A 19488-nucleotide genomic window follows, 5' to 3' on the forward strand; every position below is an offset into this window, starting at 1 on the left:
GGAAATAATTCTCCAACGTTGGAAAACAGCAATGTGAGTAAAGCAATACACGGGAACTGCTGCTCTGTATGGAAACGGAGGGGGGCGGAGGACCCCAGGGAGGGGGTGGGGCCACCTGCTGCACGCAGTAGGGCCTCTCGAAATGGGACTGCAGCTTTGCAGCTGCCTCGGTGGTGCGGCCGGAGCTACGACCCTGGTGCCAGCCTGCCCTGCTGTGCGACCCAGCGCCACCACTTCTTGGCTGTCTGACAAGTTCCTCAACCTTTCTGTGCTTTCGTGCTCTCTATCTTAAAGAATAGAGAAGAAAGAAGTTGTTATTTAGATTTAGTTTGTGAAGTGCCTGGAACACTGCCTGATAGGTACGTGGTGTTGGCCAGTATCTAATTATAGCAAGGTGGGTCCCGGTTACCACAGCTTCTGACGTTTCATCGAAGGAGAAATCCAGGTTATAACGTGAAATTTCTCGATGTTTGGAGTGTTGGCTTTTTTTTTTTTTTTAAGATTTTTTAAATTGATTTGAGAGAGAGAAAGAGAGAGCCTGCGGGCCTAGGTGAGCAGGGGGAGGAGCAGAGGAAGAGGGAGAGAGAGAATCTCAAGCAGACTTCTCGCTGAGCCCAGAGCCCAACTCGGGGCTCCGCGTCAGGACCCTGAGATTCCTGACCTGAGCCCAAACCAAAAGCGGACGCTCAGCCTGCTGAGCCACCCAGGCTTCCCGGGAGGGTTGGCTTGTCTAAAGCAAGGTGTGACCTTGGAGGCTGTGGCTCTGAACTGTGCTGTCATTCACTGCAGCCCCGCCGGCTCCCACCGACTGCCTGGGAAAGACACGTTGACAGCGCCACCCACCAGTTCCCCCCTGAGTCCCAGGGTCGTATGGGCAGATGTCTCATACTTAGAATGTCCCAAAGGGGATTCTTGATTCACCCAACCCCCAACACACAAAAATCTGTTCTTCCTTCACACTCCCCCTCTCCCCCCTCAGGAAAGGGCACCACGATCCCCCATTTGCCAGTGCCAGAAACCTGGGGGATCAGCCTCAGTTCTTCTCCCTCCTAATCTTCTCCTCCCAGGCCTACCTCCCCTCACTGTGCGGGTGAATGCTGGCCGAGGAGGCCTGGCTGAGGCCTGAAATCCCCCCTCCGGCCGGGCAGGACTGTGTCTGCTCAAAGGACGGTGATTTTGTCTACATGCATCTCACTTAGCAGGGTCAGTCCCCTCCCAGTTCATTACCAAGTCTCTTGGTATTTTCTCCACAACCCTTGAATCTATCTACTTCCCTCCACCTCCACTGTCCAGGGCAAGCCATCCTCATTTTTCGTCTGGGAGATCAGATTGCTTTCCAACTGTCCGGCTACCGCTTTGTTCACACACCCCTCCAGTCATTCCCCACCCATTCGCCAAGGTAAGCAATCTTTTTAAAAGGGCAAATAAAATACATGACACCCCTGCTCAAAACCCTTTAATGACTTCCTGTTGTTCTTACGGCAAAGATCAAAATCTTAACACCACCTCCATGCGATCTTGCTCCCAGCCTCTTCCCCAGCCACTCTGCTTTCCTGGAAGTTACCCTGGGCTTCTTTTTCACCTTGCCTTAGGCATTATCATGCCCCAGCGGCTTCTACTACCTTCAGGTTTCACTTCATGTTTTTTCAGGGAGGCCTTTTCCACCTCCGTATTAAATGTGCTGGGCTGTCTTTACTCTGCCACAGAGCTTATCTCTGTTATGGAAATGTGCGCACTGTGTGCATATGTGTAAAAATCCGTAGCTATGTTATATCTCATTAAATGAGGCACACTTTTCAGAGGCTCTCATTGCTATCACGGACTGGGCTAAACTCAAACTTGCCAATTAAAGTTACCTGGTCTTAAAAGGTCTCATTTGGGGTAAACATTCAGTCAGTTTAAAGTTACAGTCCTGTCAGTCCTGCCAGAACTCTCCCTTCCCCACCTTGACTTCCCAAGATGGTCTGTGAGGTCAAAGGGAAGCTTAGAGGCAGCGGCCAGAGGGGTCCCAGATCTGTGTGCACAGCTGTGAGCTGCAGTCTGGGTCCTCACTGGCTTCTGCTCCCTAGTCGCTCCTGGTCACCACAGCCCTGCTGGCATCAGCTACTAGGGTTGTTGGCTGGCAGACTCACTATGTTGCTTCAGCACCTTGAGATTCAGATGTCTGACTCTCACTCACCCCCATCCCTCCATCTCTGCTCCTCTCGCCGGCTGACTTGGGAGCACTTTGGCTCTTGCTGGGGGCTTCAGCTCTGTTCATCCTTGGGGTCTTTGTCACATTCTCCAGCCATTCCCTGCCAATCAGTCCACCACTGCCCCTGGTTTAAGATCACCTGGTCCCTGGCACAATACCCATTGTCCCATCCATGGCTCTCAACCGTGCTACTGTGCTGGCAGGCAGCATACAGAGAACTCTGGGTTTCTGGCACACCATCTGTAAGTTGAGGACAACTAGCAGCGGCATCCTCTCTCTCCCCACTGCCACTCTCTGCTCCTGAGCCCTGCTCAGTGTGAGATATCTGCCAGAATTGGGCAGCCAACCAAGCTGGGCTAGAGGAAGTGGGTTTCTAGCCCCACCCCTACTCCCAGTTAGCAGGACACTTCTATGTGGTGTCTGTCCAATCAGATGGGGACCTCCAGATGTGGGGCAATAATCAGGTGGCATGGGCAGTGAAAGGATTCACCTGAGGCAGAACAAAGGAGATAGAATTTTATTGAAAACACTGCAAGGGAGCTGCAGGCGGGACAGCAAAGAACAGGCTGGCTGCCACGAGGCAGTGGGTGGGGACTGTGCTTTTTTTTTTTTTTTTAAGATTTTATATATTTATTTGACAGAGAGACACACAGCGAGAGAAGAAACACAAGCAGGGGGAGTGGGAGAGGAAGAAGCAAGCTTCCCGCTGAGGAGGGAGCCCAATGTGGGGGAGGGCTGTTTTTAAAGAGGGACGGTGAAGAGGTATGGCCACATATGGAATTTTCCCTTTTTTGTTGTTGTGCCTGGTTGTAAGTAGCCCATGAGTCAGTTAAGGCCCAGTGATATTTTGAGATGGGTTGCCTAATGGGCCCATCTGTACTCAGCCAGGTGGTTGCTGTGGGCCCTTTCTTCATTCCATTGCTCAAGCCTGTTTGCCTAAAAGCAGTCTCTACCTCAGCGTTAGATCTCAAAAGTAGGGGAACACTGACACAGTCATGCTGACCTCTTACCCTACCTCTTTCTCCATGAAATTTGTTACCTCCCCAGTTCCTATTCTCTCTTTGGGTCTTAGCTTCAGGATCAGGGAGGACTTTCCTGGCCTTTCAGATCACATTGTCTGTACATTTCACAAGGGCAGGAGCTGTTTTGTTCCTTTCTGATCCTTAGTGCCTAACACAGTGCTTGGCACACAGTGCCAGAACAAAGAACAGAAACGCAATAAAAATTTGCTGAATAAATATTATTAATCTGTCTTTACCCATAATAGACCCTAAGGTCAGGAGGCCTTATATGTGTGTGATATATTATAAATACTTAAATTCCCTTATCATACAGAATTTTAGAGTCAGTTCCTGAGCCCTACCATTCATTCATTCATTCAACAAATACTTTTTTTTTTTAAGATTATTTATTGAGAGAGAGAGCGCAGGTGGGGGGTGGTGGGGGGGGACAGAGTGAAAGGGAGAGAGAATCTCAAGCTGACTCCCTGCTTAGTGGAGCCTGAGGAGGGGCTCCATTCCACACCCTGAGATCAGGACCTGAGTGGAAACCAAGAGTAGGAGGCTCAACCGACTGTGCCACCCAGGTGCTCCCAACAAATGCTTTCTGAGTGCACGTTGTGCAGTACACTGGGCTTTCTGTCGGAGATAAAGATGTAAATGCTTTAAAACATTTTTATTAAACATTAAATACATCCAAAAAATTGATAACATATGTAAAGCATAAAAAATTATGGAGTGAACGCTCTCTAAACCTACTTCTCAGCTCCAGTGGTAAATCTTTGTTTTTGTTTTTTAAAGTTTACTTGTCAGAGAGAGACAGTGAGTACAGGCATGCACACACAAGCAACACAAGCAGGGGGAGCAGCAGGCAGAGGGAGAAGTACACTTCTTACTAAGCAGGGAGCCCGGTGGAGAGCTCAATTCCAGGACCCTAGGATCATGATCAGAGTGGAAGGCAGATGCTTAACCAACTGAGCCACCCAGGCATTCTAGTGTATCTTTACATAGTGAGTTGAACAGAGTGAAGGGGGACAGAAACAGATCCCTGGAGAGCTACAGCAGTTTTGGGCATATAGATGGTAGGGCCTGAGGTACGGTGTTACAGGAAGAAAGAAAGGGGAAGGTGGGCTGAAAAGATATTTAGGAGGTAAATTGCATTTGATGGATTGTCACTCACTAGATGTGAAAACTAGTTAAGCCCCAACCTTTCGGAGCCTCAACTTCTGCATCTGTATATTAGGTTAGTAATAACTACTGTTATATGTACCCCTAGCACCTAACACAACGCTTGGCACAAGATGGTAAACACACAAATCATAACTACTGCTGTTATTACTGTGGAAGCTTCATATATGCTGGCAGAATGAATATTCTCTCAAACTTGAGGCTGGAACTCGCCATTTCTAGGGAGGAAAATGATAAATGACGGTGCCTTTGCCAGAACGGACATCCATACTCCCCAGGCAGTGCGGCAGCACGGGCCGGGATCAGAGTCTGGGCCACCGCCAACCCCAGCTCCAGCCTGGACCGCGCCACAGCACCAGCTGGAGCCCTGGCCCCGCCCACATCCCTGCAAGTCCCGCCCCCGGGGCCGCGCGCGCGGCCGCCGCCGCCGCCGCCGCCGCCGCCGCGCGCGTCCCGCCCCGCCCCTGCTGCTGACGTGCAGGGCAGAAAGGGACGGGCGGGCTCCGCCGAGCCGTGTGCTTCCGCGGGCTCCGGGGTCGCTGGGGCCTCGTGGCGGGGCGGCTCCGCGGGGCTTCGCCTGCTCCCGCACCGCCCTCGTGCCCTCTCGCGGCGCCCGGCGAGCCCTGCGCTTCGGCTGGAGACCCGGGAAAGGGTGAGTGTTGGCGGGAGCGGGATCGGACCGCCCGGGCGCGCGCGCTCCGCTCTCCGGGGCATTGTCTGGGCGGGGGCGGCGCGGGCACGTGCGCTCCCCTCCCCCACCCTGCCAGCAGCGCGGCCCCGGCGGAGCAGAGGGAGGGAGCCGGTGACTGCAGAGAGCAGAGGACCGGGAGGAGGAGGCTGGTTCCGGGGTGAGTGTGTCCGTCGGGGGAGTCTCTGAAGCGGGAGCCTGGAATTTGGGTGTATTGGAGGGTCCTTCTAAGGCGCACAGCGCTCCCTGAGGGGATGGGGGGTCCCTTGAGCCCTAATGGCTGGAGCTTTCATGATGTTAAGCTTGGTGGCCTGTGATGGGATTGGAGACGAGATTTGGCTCCAGCACCAGCAAGTTATGGGTTTACCAACAAGAACCGTGGAATCTGCCTCCAACCTGTCGCCATCCTTATTGTCGCCCTCCCTCGTGAAGGATGAGTGGGATTTAGAAAGGTTGGGGGATATTCCAGGGATATGCCCGAGTTAAAGCACCAGAGGTGTGACACAGTGCGGGGTTAGAGTAGAAAGCTTGGGAAAGTGAGTACTTGGAAGAAAGGCTGGTTTGGTGGGTTGTGGCCAGATTGCAGAAGACAATGAATGAGGTTTATATCATAACCTTTTTTTTCTGTCATGAGTGTAATTAGGTTACAAAATAGAAAGTAGAGGAGGAAAATATGACCAATAATCTCACAGCCCTGACATCTCATTCTTAGAGTGTTTATATGTGTTTGCTAGTATTTTCATCTAAGCTTATAACAGAGTTTACCTACAATTTTCATTCTCTTTTCTTCTTAAGGTGTAAAAATGCGATGTAATATACAGTACTCAGCAATATCCTTTCTTCTTAATAAGCAAGTAGCAAGTATTCATCATAGAAAAATTAAAAAATATAGACCAGCAAAATGAGGAAGAGTATTGTTGTACTGCCTAGAGATATTATGTATTTTTGGTGTCTATATTCTTTTAAAGATAGGAGCAGATGATGCCCTGATTAGGAATTTAGTTTTCATAGGAATCCTTTGAAGGTTTAAAGAAGGCAGGTAGCATAATCTGACAGCTATGTGGAGGAAGGGGTCAAGAGTGGGAGCTGGGAGGTCAGTTAGGATGCTGTTTGCTGTACCTTGGACTAGGTCCATGGCAGTAAAGATCAAGAGTACACAGATTTAAAAATATTTTGGAGGTAGAATGAACAAGACTTGGGAATGGGTTAGTGAGGGAATGGGAGAATTCTTTGCCTTTTTTTTTAATACATATGTATTTTTAGCGATTTATTTATTTTAGAGAGAGAGAAAGAGAGCGCGTGAGCTGGAGCGAGCAGGGGGAGGGGCAGAGGAAGAGAGAATCTCCAGCAGACTCCCTGCTGAGCGCGGAGCTGAAGTGGGGCTCCATCGGATGGCCCTGAGATCATGACCTGAGCTGAAGTCAAAAGTCAGATGTTTAACCTACTCAGCCACCCACGCGCCCCTTAATATATTTTTTTAAATTAAGTTAAACTCTGTGCCCAACGTGGGCCTCGAACTCACGATCCTGAGATGAAGAGTTGCATGCTTTACTGACTGAGCCAGCCAGATGCCCTGAGAATTCTTTGCTTTTTGGTATTTGTTTTGAGCAATTATGAGTAGATTGTGACATTTGCCAAGAGGAAGAAGAAAGGAAGAGAAATTTGAGGTGGGAAAAGTCATGAGTTCTGTTTTGGGTGTATTAAATGTGAGATGCGTATCAGTTATGAAGTTGGTATATTGAGGAGGCAGTTGGATGTACAGGTTTGGAACTCATGGAGGAGAGAGCCAAGAACTATTAGATAAAAATTTGGAGTTCATTCCATAGATAATATTGGAAGGTATGGGACTGTATGAGATCACCAAGGGAGAGTATAGAGAAGTGAAAATTGGTGCTCGGGCACTAATACTTCGAGGTGCAGTATGGGAAGATTGAACACAGGACAGAAGAAACAGCCAGTGAAGTAGGGAAAAAAAGCAGAAGACTGGTGTCATGGAAGCCAAGAAAAATAAGTTCTTGGAGAATAGAGTGTTGGTCCATCCATGCTTCTGAGATGTTTAGTGAGATGCTCAGTTGGGTTTGGAGGTTGTTATAGTTTTGTCATTGGTATTACTATTATTTTTTTTTTAATTTAAAAAATTTTAAGTAATCTCTCAACCCAGTGTGCGGCTTGAACTCACAACTTGGAAATCAAGAGTTGCACGTGCCACCAGCTGAGCCAGCCAGGCACCCCTGATCATTGGTATAATTATCCAGAGTTCTAGAAATGGGAGGTGGAAACCAGATTGGAGTAATTGGTTGGGGCTTGAGGAACTGAAGATAAAGAGTGTGGATTAGAAAAAGCTGGGCCTTTTTTGGGATGTCTGAGTGGCTTAATTGGTTACCTGTCTGCCTTTGGCTCAGGTGGTGATTCCAGGAACCTCGGGTCGAGCCCCACAGCGGGCTCCTTGCTCAGTGGAAATTCTCCTTCTCTCTCTGCCTGCCACTTCCCCTACTTGTGCACTTGCTCGCTCTCTAACAAGTAAATAAAATCTTTAAAAAAAAGAAAAAGGAAAACCTCGGCCTTTTTTGAGATGCCTTATTTCCATTTGCTCCAAAACTAAATTTGGTAGGATAAAAAATGGTGTCTTGTTTAATTTTTCATTCCTTGATTACTAGTGTGTTTGAACATTTTTTCACGTATGTTGGCCATTGGTGAATTTCTGTTTCTGTCCTTTGTATATCTTTTTGTGTTTATCACTTTTGGGAATTGATTGTCAAGAGTTCTTTTAGATATTGAAAACATGTAGCTTGACATAGAGCTTGCATAATTTCCCCCATTAAATATTCTGGGAATAAATGAGTTTATTACATAGGCTCCATCAAGAAGGACATGGTTAATAATGGAAAGGCCATATTTAACATTTAACTCCTACATATGCTTTTTTTCCAATTATAGTAGGATACACCTAAAATTTACCACCTGACCATTTTTAAGTGCGCAGTTCAATGGCGGTAGATATGTTTGTAACATTGTGCAGCCATACCACCGTCCATCTCCATGGCTCTTTCATCTTCTAAAACTGCAAATCTATACCCATTGAGCAACACTCCCATTCCCCCTTTCCCCTAGACCCTGGCGACCTACCATTCTTTCTGTCTCTGTGATTGATTTTGCCTACATTAAGTACCTCATATAAGGAGAATCCTACTGTATTTGTCTTTTTTGGAGGGTTTATTTCACTTAGTATAATGTTTTCAAGGTTCATCCATGTTGTAGCATGTGTCAGAATTTACTTTTTTAAAAAATTTTATTTTTTAAGTTTTTATTTTAATTCCAGTTAGTTAACTTACAGTGTTATATTAGTTTCAGGGGTATGATGTAGTAATTCACCACTTCCATACATTACCCTGTGCTCATCACAAGTGCACTCACCTATTTCACCCATCTCCCCACCTTTCCTCTGGTAACCATCAGTTCGTTCTCTGTATAATTAAGAGTCTGTTTTCTTGGTTTGTCTCTCTTTCCCCCTTTGCTCATTTGTTTCTTAAATTCCACATGTGAGTGAAATCATATGGTATTTGTGTTTCTCTGACCGATTTCACCTAGCGTTATACTCTCTAGCTCCACCCATGTGGTTGCAAATGGTACAATTTCATTCTTTTAAATGGCTGAATAATATTCCATTGTGTATATATTCCACATCTTCTTTATCCATTCATTAATCAGTGGACACTTGGGCTGCTTCCATATCTTGGCTGTTGTAAATAGTGCTGCTATAAACATAGGGGCGCATGTATCCCTTTGAATTAGTGTTTTCGTATTCTTTGAGTAAAGAACTTTCCTTTTTAAGGTTTGTTTGTTTTTTTTTTTTTAAGATTTTATTTATTTATGTGAAAGAGAGACAGCCAGCGAGAGAGGGAACAGAGCAGGCGAGTGAGAGAGGAAGAAGCAGGCTCCTAGCAGAGGAGCCCGATGTGGGACTCGATCCCGGAACGCCGGGATCACGCCCTGAGCCGAAAGCAGACGCTTTAACGACTGCGCTACCCAGGCGCCCCTCCTTTTTAAGGTTGAATAATATTTCAGTGTATGTATATATCACATTTTGTTTACCCATTCATCTGTTGATGAACACTTGGGTTGTTTCCATCTTCTGGCTATTGCAAATAATGCTGCTCAGAACACAGGTGTACAGATATCTCTTCACGTCCCTGCTTTTAGTTCTTTTAGTATGTATATACCCAGAAGTGGAATTGTTAGATCATACAGTAATTCTATTTTTAGTTTTTTGAGGAACTGCCACACTGTTTTCCAGAGTGGATTGCACATATATTCCCTCCCACATTGTCCAGTTTCTTCACATCCTCACGAACACTTGTTTTCTGGTGTTTTTTTGTTTTTTTGGTTTTTTTTTTTTTGATAGCCATCCTAATGGGTGTGAGGTGATAATCTCACTGTGGTTTTGATTTGTATTTCCCTTATATTAGTGATGTTGAGCATCTTTTCAAGTGCTTATTTGGTCATTTGTATACCATTGGAGAAAAGTTTATTCAAATCTTTTGCCTACTTTGAGTCAAGTTTTTTGTTGCTTTGAGTTTTAGAAGTTCTCTCTATATATTCTGGATAGGAATCTCTTATTGGATATATGATTTGCAAATATTTTCTCCTTTTGTGACTTGCCTTTTTACTCTGTTGATAGTGTTTTTTGATGCACAAAGTTTTAAAATTTTCATGAAGTCCAATTTCTTTTTTATTACCTGTGCCTTTGGGGTCATATCTAAGAAATCTTTGCAAATCCAATGTTGTGAAGCTTTTAAGAGTTTAAGTTTACACTTAAGCCTTTGATCCATCTTGAGTTAATGTTGTATATGTTGTTAGGTAAGGGTCCAACTTCATTCTTCTGCACGTAGATACTCAGTTTTTCCAGCACCATTTGTTGAAAAGACTGTCCCTTCCCAGTTGAATGGTCTTGGCATTCTTGTAAAAATTCATCTGACCATATATACAAAGCTTAATTCTGGGTTCTCTATTCTGTTCCATTGGTCTGTATATTTCTGTTTATGGCAATAACCCACTGTTTTGATTACTATAGCTTCTAGTACATTTTGAAATCAGGAGGTGTGAGTCCTTCAGTTTTGTTCTTTTTCAAGATTGTTTTGGTCAGAGTCCCTTGATATTCCATATGACTTTTAGGATGGGTTTTTCTATTTCTACAAAAAAAAGTCATTGGGATTGTGATAGGGATTGCATCAATTTATAGATGGCTTTGGGTAGTACTGATTTTTAAGCAATATTTTCCAATCTGTAAGCATGAGATGTATTTCCATTTAGTTAGCTATATTGTTTTTAATTTCTTTCAGCAGTGTTTTGTAGTTTTCATTGCATAAGTCTTTCACCTCCTTGGTTAAATTAATTCCTAAGTACAGTTGACCTCTGAACCACACAGGTTTGAATTGTGTGGCTCCACTTATATGTGGAGTTTTTTTGATGCAGTACTCTAAATGTGTTTTCTCTTCATGATTTTAATATTTTCTCTAGCTTATTTTATTGTAAGAATACAGTATATAATATAACATACAAAATATTTGTTCATTGTTTGTGTTACTGGTAAGGCTTCTGGTCAACTGTAGCCTATTAGTAGTTAAATTTGGGGGGAGATTTTTGACTGTGTGGGGGTAGTGCCCCCAATCCTTGCATTATTGAAAGGTCAACTGTATTTTATTCATTTCAATGCTATTATAAGTGGAATTGTTTTTGTAATTTCCTTTTCAGATTTTTCACTATGTATAGAAATGTAACTGATTTTTGTGTGTTGACGATCCCGCTACTTTTCTGAATTCATTTATTCTTAGTTTCTTAGGATAGATTCTCAGAGGATTCTCGTTTAACCAGAGATTTTTATCTGAATTTTCATTGCCAATCCTTGAATTGACCCCCATCTCCCTGCCTTTTATCCTGCCCCCCCCTTTTTTTTTTGAGATTTTATTTATTTGACAGAAAGAGAGCCAGCAAGAGAGGGAACACAAGCAGGGGGAGTGGGAGAGGAAGAAGCAGGCTCCCAGCGGAGCAGGGAGCCCGATGCGGGGCTCAATCCCAGGACCCTGGGATCACGCCCTGAGCGGAAGGCAGACGCTTAACAACTGAGCCACCCAGGCGCCCCTGTCTTGCTCCCCTTTTATTCCTGTTTTCTACACTGCTACCAAATAGAGGGTAAGGGTCAGTGCATTTTTCCCTCATAGAAAATAAGACGTAGGAAGCAAATTGTTTCTATAACATCTGTTCTGTAAGTTAGAAAAAAAGTTTTTGCAGACCGGAGTGTACTTTGTGGATGAGTTGGAATTTGATTTGATTCTTGAAAGATGAATAGCATTTCAGGAAGCAAGAGAGAAGGTAGAGGTGAAATATGAATCCATTGAAAGATAATTGTGTTCAGGCATGTGAACTTTGATGACTGCAGACAAAGAGAGATAGAACTAGTTCTCCAGCCAAGAATTGTTTATTCTGTTTACCTGAAGAATGAGCTATAAGGGTGTGTGTGGGGAGACCTGTTATGTGTTGGTAGTGAAGGCTGAGGGTGAGGAGAATGCCAGGGAGTAAAGAGAATGCCAGGTACTTCAGCTTGATTTATATGTTTTTGTTCATTTAGTTATGGACACATTAGTGATTGTTATCTTTTTGTTTCTTAAAAATTAGTTTCAGAGGTGCCTGGCTGGTGCAGTCGGTTAAGCGTCCGACTCTTGGTTTTGGCTCAGGTCATGATCTCAGAGCCCTGGGGTGCAGCCCTGCATCGGGCTTCATGCTCAGCGTGGAGATTGAGATTCTCTCTCCCTCTCCCTCTGCCCCTACCACTCGGGCCATCTCTCTCTTTCTCTCTCTAAAATAAAGAAATAAATTCTTAAAAAAAAAAAAAAAAAGAGCATGCGTACTTTTTTTTTTTTTTTTTTAAGATTTGTGTATTTATTAGAGAGCACTAGAGTGTGTGCGCATGCATGAGCAGTGGGGAGAGAGAGGGAATGAGAAACCCAGGCTGACTCCACACTGAGTGCAGAGCCTGATGCAGGGCTCCATTGCAAGAGCCAGAGTTCATGACCCCAGCAGAAACCAAGAGTCAGATGCCCAAGTGATGCACCACCTAGTGCCACTAGAGTGTGTATACTTTTTTTTTTTTTTTTTTTTTAAGATTTATTTACTGGGGCAACTGGGTGGCTTGGTCGGTTAAACGTCAGCCTTTGGCTAAGGTCATGATCCCAGAGTCCCAGGATTGAGCCCTGTGTCAGGCTCCCTGCTCAGCGGAGAGCCTACTTCTCTCCCTGCCCCTCACCCCTCTCATGCTCTCTCTCTCTCATAAATAAAATTCTTTAAAAATTATTTATTTATTTTAGAGAGAGAGCACATGAGCACAAGCTGAGGGGCAGGGGGCAGAGGGAGAGGGAGAGAGAGTCTCAAGCTGACTCTGCATTGAGTGTGGACCAGCGGTGGGCCTTGAGCTCATGACTGTGAGATCACCACCCCAGCTGAAACCAAGAGTTGAATACTCAACTGCCTGTGCTACCCAGGTGCTCCAAGAGTGTGTATATTTTTTAAAATTGAGATATAATTCACATAATGTAAAGTTCATCTAATGCATAATTTATTGGTTTTTAGTATATTTACAAGGTTATGCAACCATTTCTACCATCTAATTCCAAAATATTTCCGTTACCCCAAAAGGAAACCCCATACCTATTAGCAGGCAGTTCTGATTCCCCCCTCTCCCCACATTTCATGTAAATAGGATCGTATAACATGTGGCCTTTAGTATCTGGCTTCTTTCACTTAGCATGCTGTATTCAGTCCATCTGTGGTGTAGCATGTGTCAGTACCTTATTATTTTTTATTGCTTAATAATATTCTGTGTACATATATACCATTTTGTCTAGTCATCAGTTGATAGATATTTGGGTTGTTCATACTTTTTCACTATTGCGAATAATGCTGTTATGAGCATTTACATGTAGGTTTTTATGTGGACATGTCTTTCAGTTCTCTTGGATATATAACTAGCGACGGAATTGCTAGGTCATATGGTAAATCTGTTTAACTTTTTTTTTTAAGTTGTTTAGTGTTTTGTTTTGTTTTGTTTTGTTTTGTAATATCTCTACACCCAACGTGGAGCTCAAATTCACAACCCTTCTATCAAGAGTTGCAAGCACTTCCAACTGAGCCTGCCAGGCACCCCGATTCTGTTTAACGTTTTAAGGAACTGCCAAACTTTTCCACAGCAGCTGCACCATTTTACATTTTCACCAACAATGTATGAGGTTCCCATTGTGTATTCTTTATATTTTTTTTTGGCAGACTATTCAATAGTTGTGTGTGTCTGTCTGTATGTTGTTTTTGAAGATTTTATTTATTTATTAGCATGCAGGGAGAAGGGGAGAATGGTGGAGGGGGAGGGAGAGGGAAGAGAGAAAGAGGGAGCAAGAGAATCTCCAGCGGACTCCGTGCTGCGGAGCCAATGCTGAGCTCTATCTCACAACCCAAGCCGAAACCAAGAGCTGGATGTTCAAGTCGTGAGCCACCCAGGCACCCCAGTTGTGTGTGTTTGTAAATAGTGTCATCAAGGTACAATTGGCATCCACAAATGCACAAAGCGTGCAATTTAGAAAGTTTCAACAGATTTATACGCCTATGAAACCATCACCACAATCAAGGTAGTAAACATATGTATCATCCCACAAATTTTTCTTATGCCCTTTTATAATCTCTCTCCCCTCTTCCTGTCATTGTCCCTTCCCCTGGCAACCAGTGATGAGCTTTCTGTCACTGCAGACTAGTTTGCATTTTATATAAATGGAATGATTCTAGTATGTACTTTTTCGTAAACTGGCTTCTTTCACTCAGCATCATTTTGAGATTAACTCAGATTAACTTGCTCCATGTATGAGTTCATTCCTTTTTATTGATGAATGATATTCTGTTGTATGGATATATCACAATTTGTTTATCTGTTCACCTATTAAGGGACATTTGGATTGTTTCTAATTTTTGACTCCCGAAAATAAACTTGCTGTGAATATGTGCTTACAAGTTTTTGTGTGGACATATGCTTTTATTTCTCTTGGGTAAACATCTAGGAGTGGAATGGCTGGGTCATGTGGTAGGGTATCTTTAACTTTTTAAGAAACTGCCAAACAGTTTTCCAAAATGGTTGTAGTACTTTACATTCCCGGCAGCAATGAATGAGCGTTCCAGTTGTTCCACACTCTGTAGTTGTGTTCTTTTGAACATTTAGTGAAGAAGAAAACAAAGACATAAAGACCTCTGTATAGGTACCCCTGCTTTCTGAAAGTTCATGTTATGCCACTTGGGTTTTACAAAGAAAGATGGTCATGGCTTTTTTCATAAAAGCAAAAATCCTCTTCTGATTTCTTCCAGTTAAAGAATCAGGTACTGATGTTGGTTTTTGAAAAAGTGAGGTAGTGTAATGTGAACTTCCAGAAAGTGGGGGATACACCATTTTAATTTAGGAAAGGTTTCATAGGAATGCTGCACTTTCAGATAGCAGGGTAAAACTATAATCCATCTCCCAGATTAGTCCTTTGGCCATTTTCCTCCCTAAAGTAATGCATGAACAGAGTTAGAAAATTCAAGTGTTGTAGTCAGGAATAACATAAAAACCAAAATACACTACCCAGGGGCAGCTGTTGTTAATCATTTTTAAATATTTTTAATATTTTCTTCCAGGAAAACCTACACAGGCATATACCAGCATTTTTTTTTAGATCTTTTTTTCTTACCTAGTTTACACAGAAGGAATCAAAGTACACATATTCTTCTTCTTTTTTTTTTTTTTTAAGATTTTATTTATTTATGTGACAGAGAGACAGCCAGCGAGAGAGGGAACACAAGCAGGGGGAGTGGGAGAGGAAGAAGCAGGCTCCCAGCAGAGGAGCCCGACGTGGGACTCGATCCCAGAACGCCGGGATCACGCCCTGAGCCGAAGGCAGACGCTTTAACGACTGCACTACCCAGGCGCCCAAAGTACACATATTATTCTATACCTTGCTTTTTTTCATTTCACAGTGCATTTTGGAGGTACTTCCATATTGGCACATTCTTTTTCATGGCTGCGTTTCAGTCTGTCAGTTTTGCTTTAAGAAAACATGAATTTGCTCCAATGCAATTAATATATTAGGGAACTATTTGAGTATAATGTGAATTTCACATTTGCTTATATGATTTCTTCTGCAAGAAATGCTAGGTGAATGCAGAAAACTGAAGTTTCCTGAACTGAGCCACAGAAGGGACTACACAGCCACACGCAGGCGCAGCCTTGCAGATACCTTCCTGCGACCTCCACTTAACTTCTCTGTTCTGAGCCACATCTGGTGCTGCAGCTTTCTGTTGATTTCAGATTACTTCCTTCTACCACTTCACAGTAACACACAAGCTGTAACCTTTCAGTGCCCACTTCCACAAGCAAACTGATGTCTTTTTCAAGGTGAAGTGCCATATATTGTAGCATTTATGTATTTTGTAACCATTTAATGTGTGAAACTGTGCTACTGTTTTTATTAGATTCCCTTTTTTATGTCACTCATGACATTTTTGAATGTTGTGTCCTTAACCCCATTTTCCCTTGCTTTGTGGTTTTATTGTTTTACACAGCATGGTGATTTTTAGGAATGTTATCTGTCACATTGTAGTGGAACTGATTTATTCCATAGTATGAATGTACATAATTTCTTTTTTTTTTTTTTAGATTTTATTTATTTGAGAGAGAGAGTGAACAATCAGTGGGGGGGGGGAGAAGCAGACTCCCTGCTGAGCAGGGAACCTGATGCAGGGGCTTGATCCCAGGTCCTGGGGCTCAATCCCAGGACCTGGAGGTCATGACCTGAGCTGAAGGCAGACACTTAACCGACTGAGCCACCCAGGCGCCCCTCATTATTTAAGTTTAATTTTTAAAACATCATATATACTAAATAGCATATATAAGGAGGTATTTTTTTTAACATTTTATATATTTGAGAGAGAGAGCATGGGAGAGAGAGCACGAGTTGGGGGGAGGGGCAGAGGGAGAAGGAGAAGCAGACCCCCCCCCCTCACCTGACATGGGGCTCTATCCTGGGACCCTGGGATCGTTACTGAGACATCCAGGCTCTCCAGGAAGTAAAAGAATAATAATGAAGCTGTAAAAACCTGCTTAGCTACCACTCAGCTTAAGAAATAGGAAATTACTTACACTTTTAAATGTTTTCCAGTACTCCCCTCACTGATCATTTTATATTTTTTGAATATCTGAACTATTTTTTGATAAAATCAAATTTAAAAGTATTACCAATCCATGCCCTCCCCACCCCAGACCAGTCTTTCTAATGTTGATTACCCAACTGACTTCTCTGCCCCCTTGCAAATGTACATATAGCGTGCACTCACATTCTTGGGGAGGGACAATGTGTAAATAGATTTGTTTAAGGTTAATGTGTATTGGGTTTATAATTTTTTTTTTTTAATATTTGAGAGAAAGAGAGCACGAGCAGGGGGAGGGGCAGAGGGAGAGAGAGAAGCAGACTCCCTGCTGAGCACAGAGCTGGACATGGGGCTTGATTCCAGGACTCTTGAGATCATGACCTGAGCCAAAGGCAGACACTCAACTGACTGAGCCACCTAAGTGCCCCAGGGTTTATCATTTTTTCTTAATATTTAATTTTTTAAGTAATTTCTACACCCATTGTGGGACTTGAACCTACAACTCGAAGATCAAGAGTTGCACCCTCTGACTCTCGGTTTCAGCTCAGGTTGTGATCTCAGGGTTGTGAGGTTGAGCCCTGCTTTGGACTCTGTGCTCAGCATGGAGTCGGCTTAAGGGTCTCTCTCCCTCTCCTGTGCTTTGCATTCCCCCCGCACCCCCCGCATGCTCTCACTCTTGCAAAATAAATAAATCTTTGGGGGAAAAAAGAGTTGCATGCTCTACCAACTGAGCCAGCCAGGCACCTCTATCATTGTTATTTTTTGTAATGACTTAAAAAAATTTATTGGATGGAAAGGGAGGATATTATGCTAAGCAAAATAAGTCAGAGAAAGACAGTTATCATTTGATTTCACTCATATGTGGAATTTAAGAAATAAAAGAGGGGCATAGTGGAAAGGAGGAAAAAATAAAACAAGATGAAATCAGAGGGGGAGACAAAACATAAGAGATTCTTAATCATAGGAAACAAACAGGGTTGCTGGTGAGGGGGGAGTAGGGAGATGGGGTAATTGGGTGATGGACATTAAGGAGGGCACTTGATGTAATGAGCACTGGGTGTTACATAAGACTGATGAATCACTGAACTCTACCTCTGAAACTAATAATACTCTATATGTTTAATTAATTGTATTTAAACTTAAAAAGGAAAAAATTTATATTAAGTAATCTCTGCACCCAGCGTGGGGCTTGAACTCATGACCCTGAGATCAGGAGTCACATGCTCCTCTGACTAAGCCAGACAGGTGCCCCTATTTTGTCTTTTGAGGTCTAATTCACATACTGTAAAATTCACTCTTTTAAAGTACAAAACTCAGTGTTTTTGTTTTTATTTTAGTAGATTCACAACTTTGTGCAACCATTACTATTCCATCTAATTCCAGAAAATTTTTATCAATAGCTGGTTTTTTAGACTAGGGAGTGTTGATTTAAAGAACAACCAATTTTTTTTTTTTTTAAGATTTTATTTATTTATTTGACAGAGAGAGAGAGAGCCAGTGAGAGAGGGAACACAAGCAGGGGGAGTGAGAGAGGAAGAAGCAGGCTCATAGCGGAGGAGCCTGATCTGGGGCTCGATCCCATAATGCCGGGATCACGCCCTGAGCCAAAGGCAGATGCTTAACCGCTGTGCCACCCAGGCGCCCCAAGAACAACCAATTTTCTAAAAAATGTTTCATGTTCGGGTACCTGGGTGGCCCAATTGGTTGGGCTTCCAGCTCTTGATTTCTGCTTGGGTCCTCATCTCAGGGTTGTGGGATTGAGCCCTGGGTTGGGCTTACAAGCTGGGTGTGGAGGCTGCTTGGGATTCTCTCTTTCTCTCCCTCTGGCGCTCTTTCTCTCTCTCAAAAAAAAGAAAAAGTCTCATGTTTTAAGGTACTTGTTTCCTTTTTAGAATCTCAGCTTCACATAGAAAAGCATGAGGCTTATCCCCATAGAATTTATTGTTCATTTGAAAGCTCCAGCGAAAAATCCCTACTTAGTGAAGTGTGCAAGATTTGGCTCAATTTATATATTCTCAGTGACTGTGTCCAAGAATTTGACACAATCTTGATCTCGTCCAGTTTCTTCCTGTCCCTTTCAACCTGGATTTGTAGACAAGCTTTGTTTTCTTTTGCTTCTCTTGGAAAAAAGACTTCACTCAGTGATCTTTGTCTGAAAGTGCCACCGGGGAAATCACTGGAAGGTTATATGGCCTCCCTTCTTTCTCTCTTTTCTTTTTGTAAAGTTTGCTTATTTATTTATTTATTCATTCATTCAAGCAATCTACACCCAACATGGGGCTTGAACCCATTACCCTGAGATCAAGAGTCACGTGCTCCTTCAACTGAGCCAGCCAGGTGCCTCTATATGTCCTTCCTTCTGTCACCTTCAGATTTTGCCTTAAATATCGCGAAACTCTTAAACATTTCAAATAGCTCACTCTGTTCAGAGAGAAGGTATGTTGAAGTGGTGGGGTAAAGGAAGAGTAAAATTTACCTGAGGCCAGCTGTCTCCAGTTTTTGCACTAATGCATAGAAGCAGTGGCGTGGATAATTTAGAATAGCTGTTTTATTCTAAAGTCTTTTACATGTTGCTTTGCAGATTGGAGGGAAAGTACTGGCCTGAGTGGATTTTGGGGCTGACCTTATATAGCAACTTGTACGGTCTTTAGCAATTTCATTTATAATGGGAAAGTGTGTATTTTTGACCTGGAAATATGTAATACTTAAATCATAACACAATCTTTTTTTTTTTAAGAGAGAGAGAGAGAGAAAGTGGGGGGGAGGGGCAGAGGGCGAGAATGTTCAAGCGGACTCCCCACTGAGCGCTGAGCCCAACCTGGGACTTGATTCCATGATCCATGAGATCATGACATGAACCAGAACCAAGAGTCAGATGCTTAACTGACTAAGCCACCCAGGCACCCCAGTAACACAATTTTTTTGAGCTCAGCTATCTAGTTTTTCTGTTCTGCTCAGCTCTTTACATGTCATACTGGGAATAGCCCACATCAGATGCTAACTACCGTCCTCTGGTCAGCTCCCCACCATTCTGGTCCAGTGTAAAATTGTGAGTATTTTTACTTAAAGGCCTATTTTTTTCCTATACCAGATGAGTTGAAGAAATAGTGATTATGTTGATCAACAAATGAGAGTATATTCAAATGGTTTTGTGTATAAAATCTGGCTTAGAATAATTAGGATACGGAGTTTTTGTCAGTACCAAC

At 43.3% G+C, this 19488-nt stretch overlaps 1 protein-coding gene across 6 annotated transcripts in view; it reads left to right on the forward strand.

The window, feature by feature from the left end:
- Positions 1-4830: 4830 nt before the first annotated feature.
- The window catches only part of YEATS2 (YEATS domain containing 2), a 105603-nt gene continuing 90945 nt past the window's right edge, over positions 4831-19488 (forward strand). The window contains exon 1 of one of the 6 annotated variants that reach the window (XM_026497688.4): positions 4831-5032. The gene's annotated coding sequence lies outside the window, so the exon portion shown is untranslated. Of the gene's footprint in view, positions 5229-15218; positions 15531-19488 lie in introns of those variants that run through there. The other 5 variants (XM_044383782.3, XM_044383792.3, XM_048214850.2 and 2 more) reach the window with 5 other exon arrangements.

This window comes from Ursus arctos, unplaced genomic scaffold (genome assembly GCF_023065955.2).
Source record: "Ursus arctos isolate Adak ecotype North America unplaced genomic scaffold, UrsArc2.0 scaffold_4, whole genome shotgun sequence".
Classification (NCBI taxonomy): Eukaryota; Metazoa; Chordata; class Mammalia; order Carnivora; family Ursidae; genus Ursus; species Ursus arctos.